Genomic DNA, 26,627 nt, shown 5'->3' with positions numbered 1-26,627 from the left:
CCTGGGTCCATCTCGCTACCGATGGTAGCACCCTCTGAGGACCCCTGCCTCGAGTTACGGGTGAAACCACAAAATCCAGACACGGCTCTGTGGTAGCCAACGGTACTCTGGTCAATGTCTGTTGGCTCTGTGAGCTCGGTTGTGATTGAATGTTCTGGAACACAGAAATCCAGTCGAAATTACGTGAGATCCTTCCAGATTACGGGAAGCAATTTTTACTCTGCGACAACCCCTGTGTCTTTTATTATGTTACTTTTACTTACACTCAGGTACTCAGCCAGATGCTTCCGTGCTTTTACAGTATTTTGTGTTGTTTGTTTGCAGTAGGTACGCGGTTATTAACCAAACTGTGCTCAGTTGCCGCCCGGCAACAGCTATTCCGTGAGCAGCCGCCCTTGGCTGTGTCAGCTGAAATGTAACATGAGAACGCTGCCTCAGGTCTCTACGGACGTGCCTGTCGCTGGGGTCATTGGTTGCGTCACCAGCAGGCTCTTGGATCGCCTCCGCTCTCCCTTCTGACGCACGCACGGCTACTGCCAGTTCTCCCATTAGGTGACAGCGTCCTTCGAGGATATAGAGTTCACAGTTTGCGCAGATCTTACTCTGCGAGTTCTACATGTACACTGACACTGTGAAAGGCACTACACAATATATGACCATTCCCCTATCCATTCCATTCGGAAACTGTTCGAGAGGGAGACTCCCGGTAAGCTTATGTATAAGCTGGTCTTTCTCTGATTTTCCAGTCGTCGCCACTTTTCGACATACATATGGGAAGGATAATATGTTGCGTGACTTTTCTTGGAACGTCTCCTCTCAACATTCTAACAATACATATCCGTTACGTATACGTAACTGAATTCTTGTCGTGTCTATCACCGGACTTGGATGAATGTATGCTTCTCGCTCTTCGTCTGACTAAATGAATCCGTGATGAAACTCGAAGCTCTTGTTTGAAATGTGTGTGTGAACTCTGTCTGCCGTAGGTCCCTGATGACCTAGAAATACTCAAGAGTCGTTCACGCGAGGGTTTTGTAGGCTACATCCTTCGTGGATTTAATTTCGGTAGTCTTTATCCAGCGAAACTCAAGACGGTATTTGTATCCCTCCAATTAGTTTTATGTCGCCGGCCGCGGTGGTCTAGCGGTTCTAGGCGCTCAGTCCGGAACGCGCGACTGCTACGGTCGCAGGTTCGAATCCTGCCTCGGGCATGGATGTGTGTGATGTCCTTAGGTTAGTTAGGTTTAAGTAGTTCTAAGTTCTAGGGGACTGATGACCGCAGATGTTAAGTCCCATAGTGCTCAGAGCCATTAGTTTTATGTCATATTACCATCTTCAAACGCATCGGATTCATACGTCTACTACTCCACATCCGTGTTTTTCACTTATTACTGCCCTGCGACTAATCGTCTCCTCACTGTAATCAAACACCTATTGCTCTTTCCACATGTACATTCGTACTACAGTACTTTGCTCACGTTGAGAGTCTACTGCTGGTCCCTGAACCAAGATACAATCCTTTGAAGGCCTTTCGGCATTTCGCAACAATTTTTGGTGCTGCTACTTCTCTATATACAAAAAAATCGTTTGCAGACTGTGTGAAGCTGCTTCCGACCAAGTCATATCTTATGAACAGTAAAATTCCTGTGACACTTGCTTGGTGCATGCCTAATGATAATTTCACATTTGACGATCGAGAGCGGCACATTAAGTGCTGCTTGGCATGAAATCTTAAATCTAGTCACAAAGCCAGTTCGGTACTTCGTAAACTCGCATTTTATTCTATAGGTAACAGGGGGGAAATTATTGTTTCCTATGTCAACGAACACGGCTCCAACCTGGACGCTTCTATACTCGTTCGGGCCTACAGTGTTCTGGGGCTCACAGGCGAATACGGCCACCATGCCGTCGCTGCTCACAGAATTCATTCTGATTCTTATAGAGGAAAATCTGCAACAGACGTTATCTGTCGGAGCCCCTCTTAGAAATGGGAACGACCGGCGTTCTTTCCAACCACTTAGAACGCGTTTTTCCGCGAGTTACGTACAATAAAGTGAAAAAAACCACAGAGACTATAATAGGTAAGTCATCTCATCCAGTGGTATTTCCTCTATTGTGCAGTTTTAGTTGTTTTTACATTGGGCAATCACCTACTTCTGTATCCATGATTTTGACGTTCCTCCGCGACTGTCAAAATGATGAATAACACCTTGTTCTTGAGCAGTATAGTAAACTACACTCCATGGTCACAATAATCAAATTGTGATGTATTGATGTGAAGCGACTGGTAGCGCTGTTTTCTCAAATTCACTTCATTGTCTGTCTCTATATCTTCCAAAACAATTAATGCAGGTATTATCATTGGCTTACATCCACAGCTTACCCATGGTGTTCATGCGTCCTCATGATTACTGTATAGGTCTGATACCACTGATCAATCGTGAACGTATTTTGAAATTCGTGAGGTTTCATGTAAGAGCTCGAATCGCTGTTGTAAACTGTCCTGTAGAGATACTGGGAAATCGACAGTACAGACCGTTGGAGGCATCTGCTTGCACCAATACTGTTGTCACATTCCACTGGCTAGGTCATCTGCAACAGTATGACATCATCGTTGTTGTTACGAATGATGTCCTGAGCGAGTGTAACAAATCTCTACCCTCCAGTGACGAAAGTGGATTCTTCCCGTTTGCAGAAAATGGAGTATGGACAATAAAGCCGATGGTCATTGGTAAGTGGCGACCTGTTCATGTAGTTAAATGCACAGGAAGGTGAGTCAGATCCCGAATGAATCCGCATAACTACCGGTTCGTATAGTACGCCGCCCTGCCTGAGTGTGGTTTTCAGGCAGTTTTTCACACTCCTTTAGGCAAAAACTGGCTTGGGTCACAGTGATAAATAGACAAGAATGGTTCAAATGGCTCTGAGCACTATGGGACTTAACTTCTAAGGTCATCAGTCCCCTGTGACTTAGAACTACTTAAACCTAACTAACCTAAGGACATCACACACATCCATGCCCGAGGCAGGATTCGAACCTGCGACCGTAGGGGTCACGCGGTTCCAGACTGTAGCGCCTAGAACCGCACGGCCACCCCGGCCGGCGATAAATAGACAGTTAAAGTACGATAGCACATAGAACAAAGTTTACAAGAGTCACAGACAGACGGCGGCACTGTGTACCAGCCTTCGAGTAACTGGCAACTGTGATGACAAAGAGGGTGTTCTGTATGACTTCGAGTACGTCATAAAAATGGCACGGACAGTTGGCCTAAAGAGTGGTGCAGCAACTGTCGTCGTAGGAAAGCTGGACAGGAGCAGAAATCATTAGTGTAGAAGTTAACACAACAAAAAAATGGTTGAAATGGCTCTGAGCACTATGGGACTTAAATTCTCAGGTCATCAGTCTCCTAGAACTTAGAACTACTTAAACCCAACTAACCTAAGGACATCACAACATCCGTGCCCGAGGCAGGATTCGAACCTGCGACCGTAGTGGTCGCGCGGTTCCAGACTGTAGCGCCTAGAACCGGTCGGCCACTACGGCCGGCTTAACACAACAAACAGAAGATTTGTTTAACTTGTATTTCTCCAAGCATGCAAAGACTCATTACAAATGTTGTGGAAATAAACATAGTCCAGCTAGAGATGTCACAAGGAATAGGCTAAAGTGCACGCGTGCTGAGCAGCTGCCGCCGGCCGTCCCACATCGCGACGGCAGTGGGCGCTCATAGTCCACAGCCGTTACAGGTGTGGCTCAGCGGGCACGCACTATTGGATCCATTAGATCCCGCGCGACCACTATCGGCGTCAAACGGAAACTTGCTGTTCTGTTGGGGTTGGGTTGTTTGGAGGAAGAGACCAAACATCGAGGTCATCGGTCTCAACGGATTAGAGAAGAAAGGGGAAGGAAGTCGGCCGTGCCCTTTCAGAGGAACCATCCCGGCATTCGCCTGGAGCGATTTAGGGAAATCACGGAAAACCTAAATCAGGATGGCCGGACGCGGGATTGAACCGTCGTCCTCCCGAATACGAGTCCAGTGTCTAACCACTGCGCCACCTCGCTCGGTGCCGTGCTATACTGTTGCAACTGTAGAATTCCAGTGGGGTGGCATCGATACGTGATACCACAGAGGGCATCTGGCTACGAAGTTAAATAATCAGAAATTTTGTCAAATCGTGAAAACATCGGAACTCATGCTACGGGATGAATACTTGGAACGAGAGAGAGTTATTGGTAACACGTCTGTGGATTTTAGTAAAAGGTTTAGTAGCTCTTCTTATTGTAAAAATTTTTCTACGACTTTTACACTTACAGTGAACGAACTCAATAACCTTAATTTCATGTTGAAATGTTCAAATGTGTGTGAAATCCTATGGGACTTAACTGCTAAGGTCATCAGTCTCTAAGCTTACACACTACTTAACCTAAATTATCCTAAGGACAAACTCACACACCCATGCCCGAGGGAGGATTCGAACCTCCGCCGGGATCAACTGCACAGTCCACGACTGCAGCGCCTTAGACCGCTCGGCTAATCCGGCGCGGCCTTAATTTCATGTTGATGTCTGGTTAATTGTATTAACAGTGTCACACATTATTACAGTTTCCATATGGTTTTATTGGATCTACAGTGTTTCCCCCACTATTGAAAGAATTTTAATTTTTTTAGACTTGCTCTTGATTTAATTTCATGACTCAAATTTTCTGTTCTTCTAACCTGGTTTCATGCATTCTTGCATTTTCACAACAGTGGCTACAGTTGCAACTGTTTGTAGTTTTAAAACTCTACATATATGCACAGTTTTCTACATATCATATATACTAAAAGAGTAAAAAAATTTATAGCCCTTAATGGAGTTTTGCAAGAATTATACTGAAATGCAATAACTATTAGTGCCGGAGGGGATAAGGAGAACGATGATGTAGTAGCCTCGCTGACGAAAGCTGGCGACTTTGTTCTGTACTGTGGAAACAGTTCAGTTCCATCAGATGAATGTCGGTCTCGCTGTGGTCTCAATGGTCCAGCAACCGTGCATAGGAGGTCCCTCTAATCTGGTAACGATTTTGGCTTCCCCGCCGCGAAATCACTATCATTTAATTAGCGTAGCTGACGTGCCCCTAAATTAATGGAGATTATACGGCCGGAAAATAGAGCGTGTAATTACCGAAAATGTGACCATTGTGAAGGGCCAGCGGCGCGTGATTAACTCGACAGACAGTAAATTACTGGACGGCGGGCCCGTTTAATTACTTCCTGTGCTGCGCAGACCTATTTGTAAGTGCAACCAAGCCTCGCGTATTGGAGCACAATGCTTTGCGAGTTGTCTGTTTGGAGTTCAATGCCTGGCGCAATAGGCTGTGAGACAATTTGTACCTCATTCACAGTTGTTAAAACCGTGTGTCTAAATTAGTTCTATAGGAAATTTACAGCTTCGTTAAAAATGCTAGTCATCTGAACGTGATGTCACAGCCTTCTACACTGCTGGCCATACCGGCCACCAAAATTGGAACACCTGGGTAGCTAGCAAAAAACGAAACTTTTCTTATTGTATGTGTGTAGTGTAGTAGAAGGAATCATAAACGTCCGCAAGGAGGGGGAGTAAGAGGAAGCACTCGCCCACTTATCCAATCTGAGTACAGGATTTTTATTCATTACTGAATTATCGCTAATGTCTAGGGATGATTATCAACGACTATAATAAAAAACATATTTAACCGAATATATCATGAAATGAAACACTGTGACTTAAGCAGTCACTAAGTATCTCTGATGTTTTTAGTTGTCATCCTGTGTACCGAAAATTATAACCATTCCTGGATGTGATGCAGGTTTCGGCTCTGTTGTGCTGTCAAGATAGAAAGCTAACCTTTACTGGACAGTACCGAAATAGTGTCTTCAATCTTTTCTCTGGCACCACCGTTCTTATTGAGGCGCAGAAGGGAATCAATCCAATACCCAGATGCTCTGATTGCCAGCACAATAAAACATGGTAAGAGAAGGCGTGAAATGATCTAAGTTGGATAACTTTTTTTTCAGCTTTATTCCTCGTTTCTTCACTTCAAGGATTACCTTTTGCTGGTTATTTTTGTTGATCTCCAACAGCATTTACTCTGTCGTTCTGACATTTTTTGTATTTCCGATTTCTTATGTTCGGTTTCAACTGAACGCTGTAAGAATCTGAAAAAGATATTTCTATGGATATTTTATAGCTCGTTGGATACCATAAGTAATTTCAGATAACTGAATCAAAAAGGTGACTTCCACATTTATATTAGCAGTATAAAAGATGTGCTTTGTCTTTACTGTTGATTTTGGTTATTGTTTCCCCATCAAAGTAACCTACTTTAGAATACTGAATGAAGATCAGTCGTTTGAGGTAAAACAGGCATCATGTAGTTGCTGGCGTAAGCTGTCGCCAGTACACGGATCAGCAAAGATGAAGGGCAAAGATCGATTAGTAGGCGCTGGATCATGTGTGTCTATCACGAGATAGACCAGAGACACACCCACAAGCAACATGCCGCCAACGCCCTCTCGACAACATGTATTTAGGCTGAGGCCGCCGACCGGAGGCCTCACTCACTTAGCGTCCAGTTTCGCGTCTGTCAATACCTACGCAGAGTGGGTTTGGTTCGTTACAAGCTACCGCAATACATAGAGACCAGATTAATGACTATAGCAGAACTAGTTTACCTCAACCAGAATTTTGCTTTACATCAGTCTGCAAGAGGCCTGTTTCTGATGAGCTTGTACCACAACACATGGACTCTATTCAAGTTAAGTTTCCAGCTCATGTAAATAAAGAACCATATTAATCCACATGTGCATTTGTGTTGTAGAAAGAGTATACCGACCATCCATAATCACATCCCCTCTCGTGCTTCCTTGCGGTACAAGACTACAGGGTATCTCTTACTAATTTAATTCTCAGGGAATGACACGAATTAGTTACACAAAAACTGATAATGTTAGACTCCTGCCCCTCTTGGTAAAATTTCAGTGGATGCCCATGAAAGAAGTGCATGATTCAATTTTTAGGTGGTTTGAGGACCTACGCAGGTTGAAATTTGGTGTACCAGAGCAGCCATCTCGCAGCAGCCGTAGTTCTAACCTGGCTGTGTATCGAGTCGAACTAAGTTCGAATGACAGATAAAAGTACGTTATTCCATATTGCTTCAACTCTGTGCCAAAGTTCATCTACCCTAGACTGGCCAGTTTCCAGTCTTTCTGGGACCCATGACAGATGTTTCCAGTGAGAGAGACATCTGAAGAACGTGGTGGCCATGACAAGAGTCGAACACTCTCTGCATCCATGTAGGTCAGGACAGCAAAGGTCAGCATGAGGTCTTGCGTTTTCGTGTTTAAAGGTAAGGTCACGGAGGCATCGAAAATAAGAGACAGCCATCGTCCTCACCGCGTCACAATTGTGATGATTGCTGTCCAAATTGCTGGCTATACGAGCCAATGGTGATCGTGTTATGTGAGCAGTGGCATCTCATAACATCTAGCCAGATGCTGTGCCCATACGACGGCGAATGCAGTCTGTGGCAACGCTCGTTCTGTTTGGAACCTCCACGCACTGATGTTTCCACGTGAGGCTGCGTACAGAATACGCACTCGTCTGGAAAGACGATGTGGTTCCATTCCGGTGTCAAAGGGCGCGCCACTGTCGACTCGCCTTTCTCCTCTGCCGCGTCAAGGGAAGCCGCAACAATAGTTCCCTTGTTTACAGTCCGCCAGTGCTCAAGACGTCTTTGCACTGCCCGTGGACTGTTGATAATTTTAAAAATGTCGTTATTCCGATTTAGCTCCGTGAGGCTATTTGCAGATGACACGGTTGTCTACAAGAAAGTAGCAACATCAGAAGACTCGTACGTACTCCAGGAGGACCTGCAGAGGATTAATGCATGGTGCGACAGCTGGCAGCTTTCCCTAAACGTAGATAAATGTAATATAATGCGCATACATAGGGGCAGAAATCCATTCCAGTACGATTATGCCATAGGTGGTAAATCATTGGAAGCGGTAACGACCGTAAAATACTTAGGAGTTACTATCCGGAGCGATCTGAAGTGGAATGATCACATAAAACAAATAGTGGGAAAAGCAGGCGCCAGGTTGAGATTCATAGGAAGAATTCTAAGAAAATGTGGCTCATCGACGAAAGAAGTAGCTTACAAAACGCTTGTTCGTCCGATTCTTGAGTATTGCTCATCAGTATGGGACCCTTACCAGGTTGGATTAATAGAAGAGATAGACATGATCCAGCGAAAAGCAGCGCGATTCGTCATGGGGACATTTAGTCAGCGCGAGAGCGTTACGGAGATGCTGAACAAGCTCCAGTGGCGGACACTTCAAGAAAGGCGTTACGCAATACGGAGAGGTTTATTATCGAAATTACGAGAGAGCACATTCCGGGAAGAGATGGGCAACATATTACTACCGCCCACATATATCTCGCGTAATGATCACAACGAAAAGATCCGAGAAATTAGAGCAAATACGGAGACTTACAAGCAGTCGTTCTTCCCACGCACAATTCGTGAATGGAACAGGGAAGGGGGGATCAGATAGTGGTACAATAAGTACCCTCCGCCACACACCGTAAGGTGGCTCGCGGAGTATAGATGTAGATGTAGATGTATCGATATTCAAAAGGAATCATTTCTCAAAAAATGTATGTGAAATCTTATAGGACTCAACTGCTAAGGTCATCAGTCCCTAAGCTTACAGCCGGCCGGTGTGGCCGTGCGGTTCTAGGCGCTTCAGTCTGGAACCACGTGACCGCTACGGTCGCAGGTTCGAATCCTGCCTCGGGCATGGATGTGTGTGATGTCCTTAGATTAGTTAGGTTTAAGTAGTTCTAAGTTCTAGGGGACTGATGACCATAGATGTTAAGTCCCATAGTGCTCAGAGCCATTTTGAACCTAAGCTTACACACTACTTAACCTCAATTATCCTAAGGACAAACACACACACCCATGCCCGAGGGAGGCTCGAACCTCCGCCGGGACCAGTCGCACAGTCCATGACTGCAGCGCCTAAGACCGCTCGGCTAATCCCTCGCGGAAAGAGAAATCATTATCGGCTCTCGATATATGGAAAAAATGAATCGCTATATCGAGGGCAAATTATCGACGTACCTGCCTATAAAAATATTGGCTGCGCGTTGTATATGCAATGCCGGTTTTAGAACTGTATAATTAAGTACTGATTTATTATTAGAAATTCTGTACATCAACAAGCTTGCAACCTGTTAACCCCCCTTCGACCAAGAATTGAAAGGAAAACGATGCTCGCTCGCGCTTGGCGATATCCGCGTCGTTAGCAATGGTAAGCGGCACAATAAAAGGTGTTCAGTGGGTGTCTCGTTCGGTTTCGGCACAGTCTGTTTTGTTCAGAACACTTCATGTTTACTTTCCTGTTTTATCATTTCTGCAAACGCCGGCGACCAAGCAGTTTTGTCAAAATTGCATGAAGAAGTTGCAGTTTCTGTTTCAGCAACTATCTTTGTAGAATGTCGATGTGAAGAAACAGTACACTAGTTGCGTTAAATTTTTTTAGCACAACTGCTGCGTTATTTCTTCACATCGGAAATCTTCTTATTCTGTTCACATCACCAGCCCCCAGTGTAATTGGACTTATTCTCTGAGCCACCTGTACTTGCTTCACACAGTCAAAGAAACGCTCGGGCGTGATGAAAGCTAAAAAAGTAGTAAGATTCCTTCATGCAACTATATTCTACTACAATTTCAAATATCTACCGACAATTGAAAAAAAAATACAATATAAAATCAAAGTATCGGCACTCGATCTTGCCATTTAGGTATAGATATCTCAATATAAAGGTTGAAACACCGCCGCCGGTATATTTATATAGATATTTTTGGTGAACATGTCGATACATCGATATTTTATACACACCCCTAGTGTGGACCTTCCTACAAACAGCCCATTTCCTGACACAGATCATGTTTCATAGCTGTACTATCTGCAAGAAGAGTGAACAACACATTGGCCAGTAACGGTGATGTTACCACTGCCTCTGTACGGCGTTAACATGCAATAACGACTCACAGATAGTAGGAGGCAGTGTCGGTTGGAGGCGGAGAACGTGTAGTCGTTGTCGAAATGCGGAAACGGAGCTATTTATCCAGCTTCTAAAAGCGCATGAACTGTGGCTTTTATGTCAAGGACGAAAGCATTTTCGAAATGGCTAAGCCTATAAACTGTTCGTGTGCCGCCATTGTTGAATCATACTGTACAGGGCAAAATGATGCTATCTAAAACTGGCTCCGAGCCAACTGTGTGCACCGCGGGCCGTAGATGACAGGGTGAACGACGGCTGCAGGGAGGTGTACGGGCGAATAGTCGCGCAACTGTTGAGCAACTGAATTGAGCAACTAAACCCCTGCAACCAACAGTGTCTCCTCAACGACCGTTCAGCGAGTATTGCTGCCTAAGGGTTTTTGCAGCAAGCACCTGCTTCATGCACACTTGCTGACTGTAGTTCATAGGCGACGAAGGCTGCAGTTTGCTCGCCGATATCGCAGCTGGACGTCCACTGAGTGCCAACAGTTGGCCTCTTCAGATGAATCAGGTTTTATTCTCCATCGGAGTGAAACGTCGGAAAGCGAACACCCTTGCAACAGTCGTCAGAAGAGTCCAGGCCGGAGAAAGGAGCGTTACGATGTTCGGAATGTTTTAGTGGCATTCCCTTGGTGATATCGTCAGTCTGGAAGGCACAATGGATCCACAAAAGTATGCATCTATGGGTGTGGTCCATGTCCACCCCTAAATGCAGCTAGTTTCTCCTCGACACGGCGGCGTTTACCAGCAGCACAATGCAACGTGTCACACAGCTCGCAGTGTACACCTGTGGTTCGAAGAGCGCCAGGCTGAGTTTACCGTAGTCCGCTGGCCACCAAACTCCCAGTGTATAAACCCAATCTAGAAACTGGGGCACCACCTTGACAGGGCTGTTCGCGCCACGGATTCTCAAGCGAGATACCTATCGTAGCTCGCCACTGCGCTGGAGTCGACATCGTTCCACATCTCTTTCGATACCTTCCAGAACCTTCTAAGTAGGCTGTTTAGGTTTTTATGTTGGTAACGCATCGTAGCGCTCTGTATGAAAATCACTGACTGTGCTGTGTGCAGTCTGTGGCTGGTTGGCATTGTTGGAATATTCGCTATTGTGGTGTTGGGCAGCTGGATGTGAACAGCGGGCAGTTGGAAGTGAGCCGCCAGCAGTGGTGGATGTAGGGAGTGAGATGGCGGAGTTTTGAGAGCGGATGATCTGGACGTGTGTCCATCAGAGACAGTAAATTTGTAAGACTGGATGTCATGAACTGATATATATATATTATGCCTTTTGAACACTATTAAGGTAAATGCATTGTTTGTTCTCTATCAAAATCTTTCATTTGCTAACTATGCCTATCAGTAGTTAGTGCCTTCAGTAGTTGGAATCTTTTATTTAGCTTGCAGTAGTGGCGCTCGCTGTACTGCAGTAGTTCGAGTAACGAAGATTTTTGTGAATTAAGTGATTCATGAAAGGTATAGGTTATTGTTAGTCAGACTGCGTTGAGCTAAAAATATTGTGTGTCAATTTAATAATGACCAGAATAAGTAAAGAGAGAAATGCCTGAGTACGTTCAGTTTTGCTCAGCTGTTTGAAAGTCAAATAACGTAAGGGGTTTACCAGCACATTAATTCTATAATTACTTCATTGACTTTTTTCCTGCACGTTTCGCAGTCCACTCTGCAGAAGGTGGTTATTCAGGCTTCTGAGAGGTAGTCACATAAATATGACTGGGCAGTGTATGTCTGTCTAGTGGGACGCTGGTAACTTGGGGGTCGTAGACGTCCTGCATGACTTTGAATAGGCCTCACATGAACCAACATTTAACACTGGCCTGAGAATTTTGCTTTGGTCAGCGCGCAAAATATTGCGGAACGATAAAACGCAGTTTCGATAGCCCACGACTGTTGACCTGCCGAATTCCGACACGTGCTGGTAGATATTTCTATTTCTTACATGATCAACTTTGTGACAGTCGATATTCAAATGCGATTGCTGGTTGAGAAACCCTCTGCATAATGTTTTCTCAGTACGGAATGTAGATGGACCTATTTACATGCGGTTGCGTCGAAATGCTTATCTTTTGCATATCCAAGGGTGTAGCACACTTCATGCCAATTTGACGATTGTTGGATGATGCCTTCACGGTGTTGCAATATAAATGAGCAGCGATGTATTTCACGTAATCATCATTCCACTTACGTGAAGGGATCATCAAAGGGAACAAAACTATACACGGCATGGTAATAGTATGTGACCTCAAAGGACTATTGTCGTTACTATGACGCAAAAGCGATACGAATACAACGTATGATGGAGAATCGGCCATATGCCGCGGTTGTCCACTGCTGCGGAGTGTGCTTCCACCGGTAATATGGAGTGAAACGCCCTCGAGTGGCGATAGAGGAGGCACAAGTCGTTCCCTGCTATGCACTGGGCGACCAGCTTCGCTTCGGTAAGACTCACACTGGTCGATAAGCCGCTTCAACAGGATTCGAACAGGATAAGCCAGAACTAGGCCGACCGTACACATATGGGGCCTTATCAGTAGCCAGCCGGTGTGGCCGTGCGGTTCTAGGCGCTTCAGTTTGGAACCGCGTGACCGTTACGGTCGCAGGTTCGAATCCTGCCTGGGGCATGGATGTGTGTGATGTCCTTAGGTTAGTTAGGTTTAGTAATTCTAAGTTCTAGGGGACTCATGACCTCAGAAGTTAAGTCCCATAGTGCTCAGAGCCATTTGAACCATTTGAACCTTATCAGTAGTCCTGAATGTGACTGCGGAACGGCAGAACAGGCCGTGGAGTACTTAGTCCACTTGTGCTGTGGGAAATGAAGTGACTTCGTAGATGGTACAATTGAAGCTGTTAATTGGATATTAAATGCTGATACAGATCTGTTAATCTGTCAATGCTATGTCATTTCAGAGAATCTATGGCTGATTTTTTCAATTTGTAATTTGTAGTTTTTCTTTGTTATATTTGTGATCTGTAATTTTTTGTTGTATTTGTAATTTGGAACGTGTAGATCGTAGTTTGCCATGCGATAGATAAATAAAAAAATCGGTGAACAGGACGCAAACCTGTAGAATCTGTGACAATCATAGTTAGAAATCCGGTGAACTAAGTCGTGCCTTTACATGACAGGAATTCGTATGGATGGGCGCCGAGGGTACAGAGTATTCTATCAAAGGCTCAATAAGCAGTTTGAAGGTGAATGTGCGACTCAGTGGCTCCCGTCAAGTCTCTAGCCAAGGTAGGTGCTTTACCAGAGAGACATCCGTCCGGACGAGGTGGCGCGCTGGTAAGGCGTCCTGTAAGCATCCCCTGCCCGCACCTATACGCTCTTTCTGTCACTGCTGTCTACGATAAAGTCGGTTTCTGGGAGAAGGACGCTTTTTGCAGTTTGTAATTGATGGGCCGATGATTCCCTAATCCTCCAAAATGGATATTGCTTTCCGCACAAGAGACCACCTCAGGGTCAAGTGATTTTTCCATGATTGCCGACACCTATTACAGGGTAAGTGCTACCAGGAATCAACACTTCACGGGAATCCATTAGCAGGACCAAGACAGAGCCAACGAAAATTTCTACATTCTGCTTATGAGTCTGGTTGGTTGGAGCGTTTTACGAGATCGCGACATCGAAGAATCAATCGGCACACTTCTTTGGTCGCAGAAGTCGTGTGTCCTCTGTGTCGGAGATTGTGTATTTCAGATGAACTGTTCGGAGGGTTGTTCGTGATCTATAGAGTTATTCCTTAAAGTGGAGAGATTCCGTGTTCCCGAACTCGCGCCTTAGTTTAAGAGTTTAGTCGTTCTGGATCCTAAGCGTGGAGCATTACCGTTTAGCAAGTGTGCACACTCTCAATAGGCAGATGCCTCAAATTAGGATGTGGAACCAAACGGTTAGCTACGCGCTTGTTTTTTAGTGAACGAGGCATACGAGGAAAAGTTTTCATTGAAGCCAATAATTTATATTTCTTTCTGTGGAAATTTGAGTGTGGTGTTTTTATGCCACTGTTTTCCTATTGACTTCATGTTATGTACCTGTTCTGATGTCGTGGAGACTATCAGCGAGTGTTGTTATGACGCAGTTGAAGGCGGTGTATGAACTATTAGCGGTGTACATTTTCAAGTCCTGAGGTTGGATCTTGGAATCTTTCTGGTAGTAGTTGGATTACTACAGGGCATTAGTTATTGACTTTGGAGTAGTGGGAATTTTAACCCAGTCTCGTAGGTCAAACAGAGCCTGGCGACCCATATTCAGATTTGTTTTACGTGTGTAGTGGTCTGGAAATTAATCTACGTCCTTAAAGAAACGTTTCCAATGAAGTCCGCGGAGCAGTAGTCGCGTAATTTGTTCGCAAGCCGTACAACGCCAAGAGCTGGTAAATTAGGCCGCAGCCGCAAGTGTGTCGTCGTAAGATGCCACGGAAGCTCCGAAGAGCGGACAAAAGAACCGTCCAACTGGACTCGAATTCGTGAGGACAACGGATCCAATACCCACTAGGCAGTCCAGATTCAGGTTTCCCTAAATCGCTTTAGGCAAATTCCAAGACGGTCTCCTTGAAAAAAAAAAAGAAAAAAGAAAAAAAAAACCACTCTCGATTTCATTTCTCGTACTCAGTAGGTCCTTTCTTGTCCATCGTCTCTAATGGCCTTGTCCTCGAACGGCCGTTAAACCCTAATCTTCCTTCAGAGCATTCCATAGTTCATTTATATGAAAGGTTCTTCGTGCTGCCACGCTTACACTATTGGTATCTTACATGTACGCTATCTGATTAAATGTATACGGACAATATAACGTAACGCGGAATTGACCATTAGACGCGGACCCGGCAGCATAAAAGGAGATGGGGAGTAGGGTGTTGTCAGTAGAGGAGTAACAACAGAATGGGTCGGTCAGGAGTACTTCGTAACTTCGAAAGTGTACTAGTCATTGGGTATCACCCGAATAACAAATCCATCAGGGGCATTTCAACCCTTCTAAAGCTGCTCAAGTTGGCTGTTGGCGATGTGATTGTGAAGTGGAAACGCGAAAGAACAACCAGAGATAAACCAAGACCAGGGAGGCCTTTAGTACTGACGGACAGCAACCGTCGAGCACTGCGGAGGGTGGTTGTAAAAAGTCATATGAAACCAGCGGAAGGAATCACTCGTGAATTCCAGAGTTCTTCCAGCAGTCCAGCTAGCACAATAACAGTTCGGGGGGAGCTGCAAAGAATGGGGTACAACTGTCCAGCAGCTGTCCACGTTTCTATAGTCAGTGCGAAGAGGTGTAAACAGTGGCGCCACTGGGCAGTGGATAACAGGAAACGAGCGACTGGACTGCTGAATGACAATCCGATGGAAGGCCTTGGGTTTGGCGAATGCCTGGATAGCGTTACCTGACGTCAAGATTGGTGCTATTACTGTGTGGGAATGTTTTCGTCTGTAGGGTGAGATCCCTTTACGGCGCATAAGAAAAGGCTAAATCCAGGAGGACATGAACACATTTTACAGCATTATGTCCTGAGTATAGTAGAGGAATAGTTCAGAAATGGCTGTGTCAACATGACAATGCACCTTGTGGACACTAACATTGCTAAAATGGATTGGCCTGCCCAGACCCCCGATCTGAAGCCTGTGGGAGGATTAGCACGTCGACTTTCTCTGGTTTCTTATCATGTGGAAGAATGGATTTCTGCTGCTTCACACACTTTCATACACCTCACTGAAAGTGACCCCAGCAGAAATAAAGCGCTCATAAAGGCGGAAAATTCATGCAGCCCATATTAATGAACGCACGTAGATAGTGCACTTGCTCCAATTATCAGAATCGATGTTATGAAGCACGATCATGATAAAAATATTCAAAATGCTTCGTATTTGCATCACATACGTAAAGGTGATTTTGAGTAAAATTTTGTCTAAAAAATGGTTCAAATGGCTCTGAGCACAGTGGGACTTAACATCTGAGGTCATCAGTCCCCTAGAACTTAGAACTACTTAAACCTAACAAACCTAAGGACATCACACACATCCATGCCCGAGGCAGGATTCGAACCTGCGGCCGTAGGGGTCGCGCGGTTCCAGACTGAAGCGAGTAGAACCGCTCGGTCACAGCGGCTGGCAATTTTGTCTACCATTTTCTTTCCGTAGCAGAGTGTTAGGAAATATTATGCTCATGTGTGAAACTACTGAAAGCACAGAAAAACAATTAGCTTTAACCAGAATGAGTAAAAGAATGAATAAATGGTTTTGTGCAGAATACGAGTTAAGAAAGAAGAAAAGAAAACAGCTGTACTAACAGGGATTGATTGACTTTGACTTTGTGCTGTTGATGATACTACTGCAGAAGTAAAAATATTCCATTTACCTAGCCAAAAAAAAAAAAAAAAAAAGAGGAGCTTGGCACAAAGAACGGGAGTTTTCCAAAACAAATAAAATCGACTAGGGTGCATCGTGCCACGAAAGAGAACAATCTTATATGGAAATGAGACACCGAGACCAGATAACGTGAGAAACAAGAAATAAACTAAAAGTTTGAAAATTAGTGCTATTGAAAGCTGATTAATAGCAAACGGATGAAATTGTTAGTTACGATAGGGAATAAACCACAAAGATTATCTAGGGAAGGCTATCCTTATAGGCTACATGCTGAACGAAATGAAAAAATCAATGTATGAGAAAAACTATGAGACTGCATAGCATAGAATACTTAAAGACACTGGATAACAAATTTGTGCAGAGGTAAATAGGGAAGAGATACAGGTGAAATACAGAACTTGGGGATATTTCCAAAGCAATACAGAGTTATGCCGTCAGGAGAGATGACTACTCACTTAACAGAGTAGCCACCATGTAACAAAACTGCAGTAGCTGTGGCATGCTCATGTTATTCCAGGCTAGTCACTCTATCGAAAATCACATAACCACCAAAGAGAAAAATCAATCGCTAAAACTTACTGTTCTGTGTTAGAATGAGGTTTACTGACGAGATAAACGATAATTCACGTTGAGAGACAAAAGATCAAAAGTTACCAGGAAACGCAGATATAGTTTGTTGATGAACAAAAATATTTAATGAATATTGAAAATTACAGGGCAGACCTGGACTCTAACCAGTATTTCTCGCTTACCACAAGCAGTCGTCTTAAACATTGCGCTATCTGAGCTCAGACCTGAATCTGGATGGAGAGACGGGATTTGGATCTCACAGTCGTTTCTCCCGAAATAAGAGTCCAGTGTCTCACTATCTCTGTGTCCCTCATTCGGTAGAGCTAAAAGTTGAAATGCGTCTGTTTTGGTGCGAACGCCTTTCATCAGCGTATTAGGGCGCACTAAGACAGTCACTTGCGAGCCTCAAAGACCTGCAGTTACCTATCTGTCTTTTACACGTCAACATGATGCATCTCTGCGTATGAACTCTAAAGGATATGTTCACGGTCGACCGAACTTTAACAGGCTTCACCCAAACAGAGTGCTGGGCGATATGTTTCGGTAAGGAAGACTCGTAACCACAGCACAAACGGACGCTCTTCTTCTGATCCTGCTGACGTGACGATTGGAAGTGTCTATTTGCCGATAATAGACTCTTTGTCTAGTGATACTGAAATGGTCACATTCAGCCGACTTCGCTCTGAATTATGGTGAGACTATTGCTGGCTTTACACATCTGTATTGTATTTACTTGATTGTAAATTATGCAGCATTTCAGATAGGGAGAATTTTGTTTCCTTCCGAAATACGTTTAGCAGTCGTATTTGGCGCTTTCAAGTTCTTTAGAACACACGGGCACCCTCAGTGTCCACTTCTAATATAATCATCCAAAGTTTCGAGTAACTTACCTCAATGCCCTTCCACTCACAGAACAAGGTCTCAGGAACTAATAGTAATATTTTGCAATTTTCCTTTGTCTAGTGTGTCTGGTGGAGATGCAAAACCACATAATTGTATTTACCCTTGAGGTATGGTATCGTGCACATGAACACTAATCATTATATTACCTTTGAGTAGAGTTGGGTTCCCACAGATTTCGTATCCTCTTCCCTGGTCTTCGTTTAATGCATATTTCCATCTGTTCCACACTGTCACGCATGTTCAAACCAGAACTATGTTCTCCAAACCGTTATTGCTTTTATTTCAGTTTAATGCTGAGGTGAAGTACTCTACATGAAGCACCGGTTATATTATATAACAATTTCAACATTATGTGTAAATCTATGTCTCTGTGAAATTTCGAGACACGTGGCGGCAGAGACGGGGTCATCAGATAATTTCTGCTACCAAACAAGCTCACGATTTTTCAGATTACTAAGTAGCTTAACGCATAGATGGCAAAAACATTTACCTTCCACGAATCTATAAGATACAATTTATTTTCATACACAGTCAGTAGATACCTAAGGTGTATAATGTGGATGCTAATTTCAGTTTTGTCTTCATTAACTCCAGTTAAATTGCCTTTCTTTCGTCTAGTTTTTGCTAAAGTCGTTGCCACTCCAATTAGTCAGTCTGACTGCCTTTACATACATGTAGTTCAGAAGTGATCTAAAGTGGTAAGACTTCAGAGCATAAGCCAGGGTCATTATTTTACATGAACCCCCTGGTTAAAGTTAAACAAGGGCAAATTTTAAAAGTATAATTCGCAATTGATATTTCATTGACGATGTAATCAAAAGGATATAAAAATACGACACATATTACTTTATTCATACTGAAAACGTACGATTTACGGAAACTTCAGTAAACTAATAAGTGGTATATGTAATGTCTGAAGTATCCTACAAGTCTAAAAAAAAGCTTTAATACAGTTAGTCAACTTTCTTATTGCAAAAACAAATTATAACTAGGGTCTGTTGGTAGAGAATATCGCGAAGAACGTAGCTCAAATCTCTGTTTGGTGCTTCTCAATAACTTTTAATTTACATTTCACAAAAGACAACATCTTACAGCATACAAAACGCCTTTTCGAAAACCCCAGCCCATCATTGCATTAAGCAGGATTAATGCATAAATTTTCGTCGTCTGTGAGAGTATTAGCTGACACAAAATAAGAATTTAATGTGAAAATGAAGTTTTCATCTTGAGTATTCGCAAATAAAAATGAAAAACTGAGTTTGGCATCTCAAATGTAATAATTAAATATGAATAACAAAGACAAACTTTAAGGAAATGTTGATAATAAAACGAATGTTCAATATACTAAAAGACAAAACTTTCGGAAACGACTCCTCCATACAGTACCCAAAAACAGCTTGAGTGACAACAAACACACGCAAATTGTAACACTTTTTGCTCTGCAATACTGGGAATTTTCCGCTGTATAAATACGTGCACGGACATCACACTGGGCACATGCAAAGGTGATATCAGTTAAACGACACTATTTTTGCGTGGCCATAGCTAATATTTACTTCCCGTTTCATACTTGAGGTCCTTAAAATTACACATATTGAAAGCTAGAGATATAGTAATATTGGAAAGACTTAGGCAACAAAGAAAAATGTTGTATTACCGTCATAAAGAAATCCAAAGTGCCAGAAGCTTTAATTCTCTTCCACAGCGATGAAGAAACGTATCACAAAACTTTTTTGACATATCTCACATGTATTAACTGATATTTGGCTAACGTTCTGAAACGCTGACTTGCAGCCCACATTCCACAATCGGAAATGCTGAAACCAACCAATAACCGTACTAGTCCGACTGTACATCTGTTATCTGAACAAGGGGAACGTTGGATTACCCTACCAACTGTCGATGTTTGTTATCTCTGTTGCAGCTGATCTTCAGCCTTGATAACTTTCTATTGATTTTCTGACATATTTTCTACCATCTGATTTAATAAAACAGGCTTCTTGTAAGCGTTATGAAACAAAAAAATTGGTAATGAATTTTACTTTAGAGTTTTTGTAGATCACTATGTAACTCGTGTCATGTTTTAACTTTTTGCGAAACGTATGGTACAAATGCTATATTGAAGTCAAGTGGGGGAGGGAGTAACGATTGGAATTGAAGTATGGTATTATAATAATGTAGTGATTCACACAAATGATTAAGATCTGTTACCGGCCTTAGAAGATCCAGCAAGTTACAAAACTACTATTATGTACTACCAGTGTTAAAACTATTTTTGTTTCTCCTTGATGGCTGTAATGAATTGAAAAAAGTCGTCTACAGAACAACGAGAACTGTATCACTCATAGATAACAGTGAATAAAGATTTTCCTACAACAGTTAAGTTGTAGCATCATGATAATTTGAAGGGGCGTCCTGAAGAAATCAGTAGGAAAATAAGTATGTGTCAAGTTGATGTTTACCAACAGGTAAAGTGAGCACCGATTTCTATTGCTGATTTTTGGCAGAGGGATTTTTCCTTAAAACAGGATGACATACACTCCTGGAAATGGAAAAAAGAACACATTGACACCAGTGTGTCAGACCCACCATACTTGCTCCGGACACTGCGAGAGGGCTGTACAAGCAATGATCACACGCACGGCACAGCGGACACACCAGGAACCGCGATGTTGGCCGTCGAATGGCGCTAGCTGCGCAGCATTTGTGCACCGCCGCCGTCAGTGTCAGCCAGTTTGCCGTGGCATACGGAGCTCCATCGCAGTCTTTAACACTGGTAGCATGCCGCGACAGCGTGGACGTGAACCATATGTGCAGTTGACGGACTTTGAGCGAGGGCGTATAGTAGGCATGCGGGAGGCCGGGTGGACGTACTGCCGAATTGCTCAACACGTGGGGCGTGAGGTCTCCACAGTACATCGATGTTGTCGCCAGTGTTCGGCGGAAGGTGCACGTGCCCGTCGACCTGGGACCGGACCGCAGCGATGCACGGATGCACGCCAAGACCGTAGGATCCTACGCAGTGCCGTAGGGGACCGCACCGCCACTTCCCAGCAAATTAGGGACACTGTTGCTCCTGGGGTATCGGCGAGGACCATTCGCAACCGTCTCCATGAAGCTGGGCTACGGTCCCGCACACCGTTAGGCCGTCTTCCGCTCACGCCCCAACATCGTGCAGCCCGCCTCCAGTGGCGTCGCGACAGGCGTGAATGGAGGGACGAATGGAGACGTGTCGTCTTCAGCGATGAGAGTCGCTTCTGCCTTGGTGCCAATGATGGTCGTATGCGTGTTTGGCGCCGTGCAGGTGAGCGCCACAATCAGGACTGCATACGACCGAGGCACACAGGGCCAACACCCGGCATCATGGTGTGGGGAGCGATCTCCTACACTGGCCGTACACCACTGGTGATCGTCGAGGGGACACTGAATAGTGCACGGTACATCCAAACCGTCATCGAACCCATCGTTCTACCATTCCTAGACCGGCAAGGGAACTTGCTGTTCCAACAGGACAATGCACGTCCGCATGTATCCCGTGCCACCCAACGTGCTCTAGAAGGTGTAAGTCAACTACCCTGGCCAGCAAGATCTCCGGATCTGTCCCCCATTGAGCATGTTTGGGACTGGATGAAGCGTCGTCTCACGCGGTCTGCACGTCCAGCACGAACGCTGGTCCAACTGAGGCGCCAGGTGGAAATGGCATGGCAAGCCGTTCCACAGGACTATATCCAGCATCTCTACGATCGTCTCCATGGGAGAATAGCAGCCTGCATTGCTGCGAAAGGTGGATATACACTGTACTAGTGCCGACATTGTGCATGCTCTGTTGCCTGTGTCTATGTGCCTGTGGTTCTGTCAGTGTGATCATGTGATGTATCTGACCCCAGGAATGTGTCAATAAAGTTTCCCCTTCCTGGGACAATGAATTCACGGTGTTCTTATTTCAATTTCCAGGAGTGTATAAACTTCTTCCCTGAGATTTCACTTTGTGTTCCAAAATATATTTTGAATACTACAACATCCGATTTAATAAGGAAAAAACCATACTTTCAATAGCCGTATATTATTCGTTTTCAGAATAGTCAAGCACCGGAAACTCTTACGTATGTTAAGACTAGAAAGGTTGTCCAATCGCTTAGATTTCTTTAACGATTTAGCGCCGGTGTGGAACTACAAATTGTGTCATCCATCGTTTAATGTTCATTTATCAGGAAGACTTTGGTGCTGCCAAATCTACAGACTTGGTTATTCCAAATGTTCCGACATTTTAAAGGAAATAGTGTTCAAGTAAAGCGTTAAATAATCTGAAGGAAATAGGAAGGTTGACGTTTAATATCCCTTTAAATTGAAAATCACGCCACTCGTCACACGTCACGCTAAGAAATTCAGATGACTGCCAGAACAGCTGTACGATGTGTTCATGAGAACATTTAAACCTGCTTCCCGGTACTGACACCACTGAACAAAATGTCTAGGGTCTGCCAGCGAATGGATATTCAGTTCATTCACAATAGTTCTTTGAGGCCTCGTATGTAGAGAACAAATTTCTCACAGCTTTAGTTCTATCACATACTGGTTTTGTAAGTAATTCTTCCCTTTTAATGGACCACATCGTTCGCTTCCAGTGATGTTATCACTCGTATGCACGGCGCGTTGTGCTTCCCGGATGTATGGTAGTGTCCAGAAGATTTTTGTTTCCTTTGCTGTCTAGGCCTGTTGACATGTGTTTTTCTATCCAGCTGTGGCCCAGAAGACTTACATGGTATTCTTCAGTTATTGTTTCAGCCTTTCGTATTCTAAACATTGGCCACCTTTTCAGGAAGATGATACGTCGTCACCCGTTTTGTTATAGGACCACCGCTTTTCATCCATTGCTTTCAATATCGTTTCGTTTTGCCAAATGTGGTTGATCAACGACTCGTTCGCGTCAACAAATCACTGCCAACAACAGCTACATTCTTACTGAAACTGTTAAGGATTGTTCAGAAATCATTTGCGCATTACCTTTGGCCGATACTCATCAAAAGAGGCAGCTATCATACAGTTTGCTCATTGTTAATTCTCCATGAAAGAATGCCGTAATTTTTATTCTGATTATGCAATGGCGTCAGCTATTCCATACACCATGACCTGTATTCTGCTTCTTAATGTTCTTATCCGTGTTTACAATTTTCGGTTGAATTGCGCGTAAATCATCTTCGAAACAAATACAGGGCTTCTGATTCCACCTATCGATTTCTTCTTACCTTCTAAAATGAATTCGAAATTATCCGTTAGATCGAAACAACACCCACAACGTCTGCTGAAGAAGATCAAATTGCCACCAGACTAACATTATTGCACAACTTGTACAAATATATTTCATTCATATCAGTGCCATCTCAGATCCATGCTGAAAAATGTTCCCCATTCCACGTACATTAGTACATTTCAGTAATTATGCTGTAACTGAAAATGTATGCCATGTATGTCAGTTTGATGTAAGAACTTGTATGATAAGCCACGGATCCAAAGAGAGGAGTGGGGGCAGTTCATCTGGACCATAAAGTACCCTCCCTCCTACCGTCCTCCCCTCCCCTATGATTCATTAAGTCCGTAATTTTTCAGCTAAATTTGGCAAAATAAAATAGCATGAAGATATAGGCTCTCGGAAATATCGACAAATTTTAGGAAACTACAAACTATGCTTAACCCACGATACTCTGAAGTTGCTTAAGTGAGCTCTCACTAAAGTAAATCGGTTTGCGGAGTGACCGGCAGCAGAAAACAAACATTCCAACCAGCCAAAGGCTACTATTCACAGGCTGCCAACAACAAATCCGACAATGTTCGCGAGTCTACAGGTGGCGCCAGAAAACCAGTTGAGTGAGATTAGACAGAAATGGAAAGATCCTCCACTAAGGAAAAAAAACTAACACTGACTTTCTCGAATGTAGGCGGAAATGGCCGAAAGAAACAGCGTTCCTCCCACTGACACGTTCGCATAGCCGTACCCTGCAGATTTTGTCCACACTCGCCTTGATAGTGGTGAGTCCACACTTCGGTTTTACGTCGTGTAAATTAATAAATGTTATTAAGAAACTGTACACAAACACCGAAATTGTTACAGACGTGGGAAACATAACAACAAAGGCAATGAACACAAACAAAGGGGTGTGAAATGGATGCTGTGTTTATCTAACACTCATCAATATCTTACGGATGAAGTTATCAGCAAATGGAAACTGGTGAACATAAATCAAGTTTTTTAGATCACGGCACCAGACTAAATGTAGTTTTATATGCAGATGACCTAAGTCTGATTACAGAGAATGAAGGCGGCCCTCAGAAGTTGCAGCAGGCAGACTCATTGTCGGCAGATAAAGCGAAAGTGAGGGCGTTTCAGGATAGACCACCAGTAAGATCTAAAATAATCTTCAATCATAAAATATTGGAGCAAGTAAAACATTTTAAATATCTAGGATGCGGACCAAAAATTAAATAAATCGACTTCCTTATGTGGAACCATCGTAAAACGTTTTCAGAATAAAGTAAGGAAAGAAGGCCAGCTGAAGTTTTATAAAACAATAGTAGTAGCAACCATTACAATAGCGCCGGCCAGTGTGGCCGAGCGGTTCTAGGCGCATCAGTCCGGAACCGCGCGACCGCTACGGTAGCAGGTTCGAATCCTGCCTCAGGCATGGATGTCTGTGATGTCCTTAGGTTAGTTAGGTTTAAGTAGTTCTAAGTTCTAGGGGACTGATGACCTCAGATGTTAAGTCCTATAGTTCTCAGAGCCATTTGAGCCATTACAATAGCAGTACCAGCCATGACTTTTAAAAGTGAAGCACGGGGAACAACAAAACATGCAGGTAGTAGAATAAAGGCTCAAGAATGAGATTCCTAAGAGGAGTAGAAGGATGTTCAAAGCAGGATTGAAAAAGAAATGAAGATATAAGGAATCATTTACGAATATATAACATAAACGAAAAAATAAAGGAAAATAGTAGATAATGGAAGGAACATGTGGACCGTATGGGTGGACAAAGATTTCTGGTAAACACTCTAAATTATAAATCCAGTGGAAAAAGGAATGTTGGAAGACAATGCAAGACAAGGAGCACCCTAACAGGCAATTTACCTAATACGTGAAGTGGATGAGGAGGAGGGGGAGGAGGAGGAGGAGAAGAACCGGAAGAAGGGTAAATTATTATATCAAAATTGTGACATCTGCTTGCTACTATAGTTTTTAAATCAACTGCATGTCACAGGTACTTCTCAAATTTTTGAACGAGTGTTATTGAAGTGAAATATTTCTAAAAACTGAAATTTCTTGAAAGGTGCACTAAAGTGATATGCTGAGTAAGAGTATCAACAAATTATTATTATATTAAAATCTTCTATTGTTATTAAACATTTCTGTGCATGTAACATGTATGGGGGGGGGGGGGGGGGGCGAACGATAACAAAAGCTGACCCTTTCCAAATCCGTGCACAGTGTCCGCGCCTGGTTTTGATTCTTTAATAGTTTCCTCCGATATGCTGTAATGATAATTAACAGCGATTGAGACCGTTAGGAGAGTTTTTAAGCTCGATAGAGCAGAGGAACGCTTATTAATATCCTACGTATAAAGCGAAATAAGAACACTCTGCGTGAGTATGGATCGTGTGGAAGGTATATGTGAAATACACATCGTTCTCTGAGTACATGTGTTTGAAGTAATGTAATAAAGGACGGCGAAGATACACGGTGGTCCACCAGTAGCGTTTGGAAACTGTAAAGAAAACAAGAATCCTTTCAATGGGCAACGTGAGGAAATTCCAATTTCATTTAAAACTGTTTAACGGATCGAAAACGATCATCTAATGGTAGATTGATGAAACGGAATACCATAACAGAAACACCAAAACCCTTAATTCCTATTTCAAGAGCGCAGAATATCTGCCAGTTGCAGGAATCTGTGGCATTTTCTGTGCTCTGTCTTAAGGATTCCAGAGAAGTGGATTAATTTAACCGGCCAGTTCAGTCTGTGAGAAGATGTTTAGAATGTGAAACGTCCCCTTAGAAAATTATGAATGACAGTGCTGGTAAGACCCTTACGTTATTTGATTTTCAAACAGCTGAGCAGAACTGAACGTACTCAAACATTTCGCTCTTTACTTATTCTGATCAACACTAAACTGACACACAATATTTTTACCGCAACGCAGTCTGACTTTCAATAATCCCTAGAAAAGAATGGCCCTGACTAACAATAACCTATACCTTTCATGGATCACTTACCTCACAAAAATCTTCGTTACTCGAACTACTGCAATACAGCGAGCGCCAATACTGCCAGCTAAATAAAAGATTCTAACTACTGAAGGCACTAACTACTAATAGGCATAGTTAGCAAATGAAAGATTTTGATAGAGAACAAACAATGTATTTACCTTAATAATGTTCAAAAGTAATATATATATGTATATATATCAGTTCATGACATCGAATCTTACAAATTTACTCTTTCTGATGGACACACATCCAGGTCGTCCGCTCTCAAAGTTCTGCCATCTCTTCTCCCACATCCACCACTACTGGCGGCTCACCTCTAACTGCGCAACGTTACGCGCTGTTCACATCCAACTGCCAACAATGCAAACCCGCCACAGACTGCACACAGCACCGTCAGTGATTTTCATACAGAGCGCTACGTGGCGTTACCAACTACATCA

Source organism: Schistocerca americana, chromosome 2 (genome assembly GCF_021461395.2).
Source record: "Schistocerca americana isolate TAMUIC-IGC-003095 chromosome 2, iqSchAmer2.1, whole genome shotgun sequence".
Lineage (NCBI taxonomy): Eukaryota > Metazoa > Arthropoda > Insecta > Orthoptera > Acrididae > Schistocerca > Schistocerca americana.
The sequence above is the reverse complement of the archived record's forward strand: the minus strand, read 5'-3'. Positions refer to the sequence as shown.